Below are 6,407 nucleotides of genomic sequence, written 5' to 3' on the forward strand. Positions count from 1 at the left end.
TGTTGGCCATGGAAAGTGATATATTTAGATGAGCAGTTTATGTAAGTGAAGGACTTCTTAGGACATGAGGCAGTGCACATCACAGCAGGCATTTGTAGGGAGGGATTTGGTTTGGGAAGGGAGATGCAGCCCTGGAAGTCAGTGTTATTTCTATCTACTGAGCACTGAGGCTACTGATAAAAATGAAAAATTAAGCGTGATAATTTTATAACAGTTTGTGAGGTTCAGGCTGTAACTTATGCTACTATTTAAAGTGTCCTATTGAAATTCTGTTGATTTGGTTAAGCTTGACGAATTTTACTCCTGGATTTGATTGCTGAGGGGGGAGTGCTCTTCATCAGCCCTGCTGGTGTGAGCTGAAGTCACAAGCATTTGGGTGTGAAACAAAAGTAAGGGACTGGAGAGACATTGTGAGGAATATGACAAAAGGCCTTGTGTAGGCACACAAGACTAACAAGCATTTCTGCTTTCAAAATGCCCTTCAGAAAGACTGGCTGCCTTCTCAGCATTCCTCCAGAGGGTTGAGAAGTAGTGCAGTCACTGTTTTGAAGGCTGAAACATCCGTGAAAAAGGTTTCATTCCCAACAGGAAAACTGGATGTAGAGCTAAAAGCCCTCGATGACCAGTCCTCTGCTTCAACAGTGACACCTCCATCTTCTTCTCTTGGGCCTTCTGCTGAATTATAACCAGGAATGAAGCTTGTACAGTGCATGGAAATGCACTTTCCTCATGGGCATAGCTGTGAAGAGCAGTTTGATCAGTACTCTATTGACATGACAGGGCTGAGGAGATGGAGGAAAAGAAGGGCTTAAAGTACCTGCTGGTGCAGTCTCAGTGTGACATGGTTGCCACACTTGTGTGGGGAAGCATCCACACTCCTGCTGTCCTTTGCATGTGTCAGTTCAAGGCACCAACACCGCAGAGGAACGATGATGATGACTGACACAGCCCTAACAGCAAAACCAGCTGGCTGCTGTGCTGTATTCGTTAGTGGGCACAACATTTGGAAAAGTCCAAAGTAAGAAACGGCCATCTGAAAATCTGGATCTGAGCCACTAAGTTGAATTTGAGAAACAGGATTCCCAGAAAGTGATTCTCATTCATTCCTAATGCGGGTTTGCCTGGTGGTGTAGTCTGGAGCAAGAGCAGCTCTGGGGAGAGTTTGAGACAGGTGTGATGTTCTGGAGCACAATGAGTAACATCCCAGTAATATTTCCTGAGGAGCTGGGGGAGCAATAACTGATGAGAAATGCTGAGAATCAGTCATGGCAGGTCAGTGTCTGAATCCTCCTTGACTTAGGATCTGCCTTTGTTACATTCCTATTGTTTCCCCAGACAAGGTATGAAGAATGCAGAGATTCCCAAGAGAGGTACTGTCCATCCTGAATATGCGAGTAGCTCTCATTCTTGTTAATGGGAGTTGCATGTGCTCAAAAAGCTAAGACTCCCTTGTGATGCCTTGAGGTAGAAGACTAATATCTAAATGATGTGCAATTATTTGAGCAAATGGTGTAACGTGATGTCTTTGTTAGGTCATTGTTGTTCAGAGAATTGTCCCAATATAATTTTTCCCTAGAAAAATGATCACACACAAAAAGTAACAGACTTTTAATTTCTACTTGGTTTTATTTAAACTCTCTGTACTCCTTTCTTGTTTTCTAAACAAGAAATAGTGTTCCTGTAGTTCACCTCCCCCAGCAAAGCATCTTTACAAATTAGTGTTTGTTAGAGAAGAGTGAAGTGTCTGTGTCCTGAACTGCTGCTCTCAGGGGGTGATTGAGAAGACTGGGAGCTGTGGTGCATGTCTGAGCATGGACTTTAAAGGACAAGATTAATACTTTTTCGGACCTGAGCACAGCAACAACCATGTGAAGTCAGTGGAAGTTGGGGAGGCCCAGGATCATGATCTTTCCTCTTCCACCCGATGTCTGATGGAAGGACCACATTTTTTTCTAACTCACCATGTTACTGGGAAAAGGAGCCAGAGGAAGAGGGAAGGGTCACTTCTCTACCTTTGCTCAGCATGGTGGTGCTCTGCACATACCCTATGGCACGTGATAAGCAATTGCAGTTAATGTCTGTATAAACTGGGAACAAAAACCTTTGTAAGTTGCATTGTGTGGAAGTACCAATAAACTCATGGAGAACTTTCCGTGGAAAAGACAGTTTGGTTTTTGAGTACATGAAATCTTAAAAATGTCTGAAGCAAAGGCACGAACTGAAGTTGCTCTGCATGTTTGCTTTGGACCAAAGGACACTATTTTACAAAGTGCATCCTCTTAAATATGGTCTTGGAGTGGGGCATCTTGCCGAAGTTTGGGTAGTAGCTGGTATTGATGGCAGCAACCTTGGTTCCAGTTAAGACTTTATTTCTAGCTTCTAAAACTTGTAAAAGAAGGGAGTCTGGCCCTTCAGAAATAACATGGTAACACACTGGTGATCATGCTCTGTACTTGAATGGAGTTGGATTAGTGAAGAATCTCTCCATGGCAAACAACCCTGGAAAACTCTCCCTCATGCAATCAGGTTAAACAGCAATGTTAAAGTATCACAGGTGAAATATGCCTAACGAGAAACAAAGTTTTTCAAAGAATAAAATTTTCCCTCTTTGTCTATGGCAATGAAGCTGATTTTTGGTGATCTTTAACTCCATATGAGCTCTGACTGTGCTCAGGGTGCTGTTAGGCACGTGCCAGTTGGTTGAAATGCAAGACCAATGGGACCAGAAGATACAACACACTTTGCAAAGAAGAAACTTTGTGGTTGCAGTGCAGCTGTTTGAGGACAGGACAGCAGAGAGCACAGTGGAAGGGCTACTCACCCTCATCCTTGAGGACAGAAGCAAAAATATCATTAAGGCTTGTAGGGTGGAAGCTTGTTTGGCAGTGGGGTTCCTGGCACCTGCACCTTCAATTCTGATTCGTTTGGGAATCAGAGATGGGATGCTAAGTAAACCTAATATGAGGGATGGCAAATCCTATACCCTGTGCCAAAACAGGCAAGACAAATGAAGCTGTTATGCTTTGCCATTCCTTCCTTCTCCTCCGTGAGGCAGAGAGGTCCTTAGAGAGCAGCCTTTCCTTCCCGCAGTGGTTTCGCCTGGTGTTGTCACTTACAGCTAATGCCCCTTGGCCAATCATGCATTGCTGATCACCATTCAGGTGAGGGACAAAGGAGGGAGCTTAGCAGTCAAGAGGATACTGATGAGAGGGGAAATTGCTTATTTCAAAGGCTTTTTAAGCGCTCTTCTCCTTCTTGACAACAACAGAGTTTATCGCTCTCCTTTTATCCCCCTGTGTAGAGTCAGACACTGTCCTTTATGAACAGCTCTTAAGAAACCTTCCTCTCCTCCTTGTTAATCTCTCTTGGCTTGTGCGTGCCAACGAGAGGGGACTGGGGCATCTGCATGGCCGAGGAGCGAGTGCTGGCCAGCACTAGTCCCTTAAAATGTCGTCAGCGGTGTGGGTTTGAAACTTTTTAATAAGATGGGCACGAGGGCGAAAGAAGAAGATGAAATTCCACAGAAAGCTCACCAATGTGTTTTGAAGTATGTTGACTGCCTACAATATTGGCTTTCTCTTATTGCATAATCCAGCCTGGACTCTTCAGTTTTACTGCTGCATGGAAAATCACAGAATTTCTTGGAAAGTAGCTCAGTTGTTCTCTCCCTCCACTCCTGGCTGCCTGTTGACAAAGTTTACTACTGGCAGCTAACATTGCTTGCATGCCATTTGTCTGATACCAATGGCACAGCTTAGACTTAAGGTGATACAGATGCTTTCAAACTTTGCTCCTTTCCAAGGGTTACTCACAGACTCACTACTTCCTGCATACAGTTTTTGTTTGTATTTGTCACTCCTAAAGGGCCACCACCCCATTGTGAGGCCTTACCTGCACTTCTTTTACCCCAAAGAACTTGCTATTGCATAGAAAAGTGGGCAAGGTGTAGGAGAGGGATGAAGCTGCTTTTGCCTTACAAGTGGGTATTCTAGGCACAGGGAAAATAGATCTTTAAGGAACTGGGAAGGGGCATTGGGCCCAGCTCTTTAGAAATAGGGCTTTGTGGAAGACGTGCAGCTGAACATAATCAGTAGCGTAATCTTCTGGCTTCTTCCTTGCAGGGATGAAGCGGCTTTTTTCCAGGTTTCAAATGCTGTCATTTCCACCTGACTGCATGGTGATCAATCTGTCTTGCTGTGTAGCTGTGCCAACTTGTAGCCTTTTATAGTCACCCATCAGTTACCTATAAAATGTTTGGCTGTCTTAGAATCAGATCCCAAAAGGTTTAAGTGAGGTTAACTGTAAATTCTTGGATTGGGATACTTTTGTGTTCACTCTCAACAGTGCCAGCAACTGTTATTCTGGAAAGATGTGACTCAATGGAGTCACAATACTAAATTTTGAAGTCTGAGATGTTTCATTACACTTTTCTAAGTCAACATAAACGTTTTGTGTCTGAGCAGCTCAGCTATTAAGTGCAGCTTCTCGTGGTGTGGTGTGTTGTTTCACAGGGACATGAGCTGGGAGACAACTGTCCTTGTTCTTTGTTTGGTGGAGCCCTGGGTAGATTGCCTCATATGAGGCATCACAGATTAACCACAATCTGGTCCTGGGCAAGAACAGGGCCTGCATTTGACTCTATTTCTTGAATGACAGTAGTAAGAGTGGTAGCAGACATGCACTTGAACACATGCACAGTGCCTGGGCAAAGTATCTCGCATTTTACAAATAATCTCCTACAGAAATAGTATTTTAAATTGGAAAATAATTCTCTGTACTTCTGCATAGTCAGTATAGGCTTATGAGGGTTTGTTTCTGGTAAAGGTTCTTTATATTTTGAAAGGTGGAGAATACCAACTGTTGTAATTGAAATTCTGGTGTTGATGTGTTAAGCATAAAAATGTGTTAGGTCAGTAAATGTGGTTCACAACTGTAACACTCTCAAACTATTCCTTGCTGTACACAGAAAGGATATGAAATAGCATTTTTATCAGTCAGTGAAAGCTTAGTTTAATTGGCTCCAGTCAAGTTTCTGTATTGTTCTGCGTAATCTGAATTAAACATTGGTTTGACTACATATGTGGCTTTATCTTCCTTGAAGACATAGGGTGCTCAGTCAAACAGTAGCATCAGCTTTGAAGTTAAGTTATTCATAGCTCAAGGATTGATTCTGACATTAACACTTTCACTCCTTGAAAATGCATCCCACCACCCCATTCTTTCAGTTCCTGCCTTAGTATTAATTTTAAATATCTGCAATTTCATAGTGAAAAGAGAAGCTCCTCTCCTACTCTACACAAAACTAGAGATATTAACAGGGAATGCTGCTTTTTAAAGAGTATCTTCTTGCTCATGTTTATAAGTTACCAGCTATCATTTGCCTTCATGTAGAGTTGTTTTGCCACCTCTTCTGTGAAGAGGTTCTTTCACTTCACCCCAGGGCTGGAGCAGAAATTCGTGCAGTCGAAATACTGAAGGCATAACCATACAAATGTTTAGCCTGGATCTTCCAAACCCATGTTTATTGCTGACATATATGCCTAATAGCTTAGAGTCACCCACTTAAGTAGCCTTTGCTTTTAGCTGGCAGGTACAATTGGGTTAAGTGACATTTCCTTCTCTTTCTCTTTTCTCTTTTTTCTTTCTTTGCTTTTTTTTTTTTTTTCCCAGGGACATGTGGGGGAGGAAGCATGACTTTATTCTGAACTTTCTTCTTGTTTCTTTAAGGAACTTTTTGTGTGAGAAAGACTTCATGTCAGTGCACAAAAAAATGACTTAAGATTTGCATTCTTTTGCCACAGGAATAAATGAACAAAGTTTGCAACTGAAAAGGCATTTTTACACCTTTTGTTGTTTAGTAACATAGAAATCCCATTATGCTTCATGCATAGCCCTAAGGAATGTGCAAACAAGTATTAGATCAATGGCATGTCTCTGCAGCTTCTTTTATCATGAGTATTTAAAACTGAATATTCAAACATTCATTCATATTTCAAACATGTGTCTCAAATAGTGAATTTGTGTTGGAGTATGTTTTATTGCCAATAGATAGGTTAAATGTAAAGCTTTTAAATGTTTTATAAGTTGCAGATGCTTAGCTATGGTCTTGTAACAGTGTGTGTGGGTTTTTTTGATGCAACAAAGTGGAAAATTATCAATAAGCTCTAAAAGGTAGCCGGGGAAAAAAAGTTAAAAAAAAAAAAAAATAGGTACCCAGCTGAAAGAAGGTATGTGAAAAGTTGGTGTGTAATTCGGAGAAGCCATCTCGGCTTCAGTCAGTAATAGTGGGGTCTGCATCATCTATGGACAGCGTCAGACATCTTCCTCGGCGGGTTATCCATGCGGGATCGCGCTCCCGCTTGCGGGGGCTCACAATGGGACCATCGCCTTTCCGGCGCTGCGGCTGC

The sequence above is a fragment of the Corvus brachyrhynchos genome, unplaced genomic scaffold (assembly GCF_000691975.1).
Source record: "Corvus brachyrhynchos isolate BGI_N302 unplaced genomic scaffold, ASM69197v1 scaffold220, whole genome shotgun sequence".
NCBI classification, from domain to species: domain Eukaryota; kingdom Metazoa; phylum Chordata; class Aves; order Passeriformes; family Corvidae; genus Corvus; species Corvus brachyrhynchos.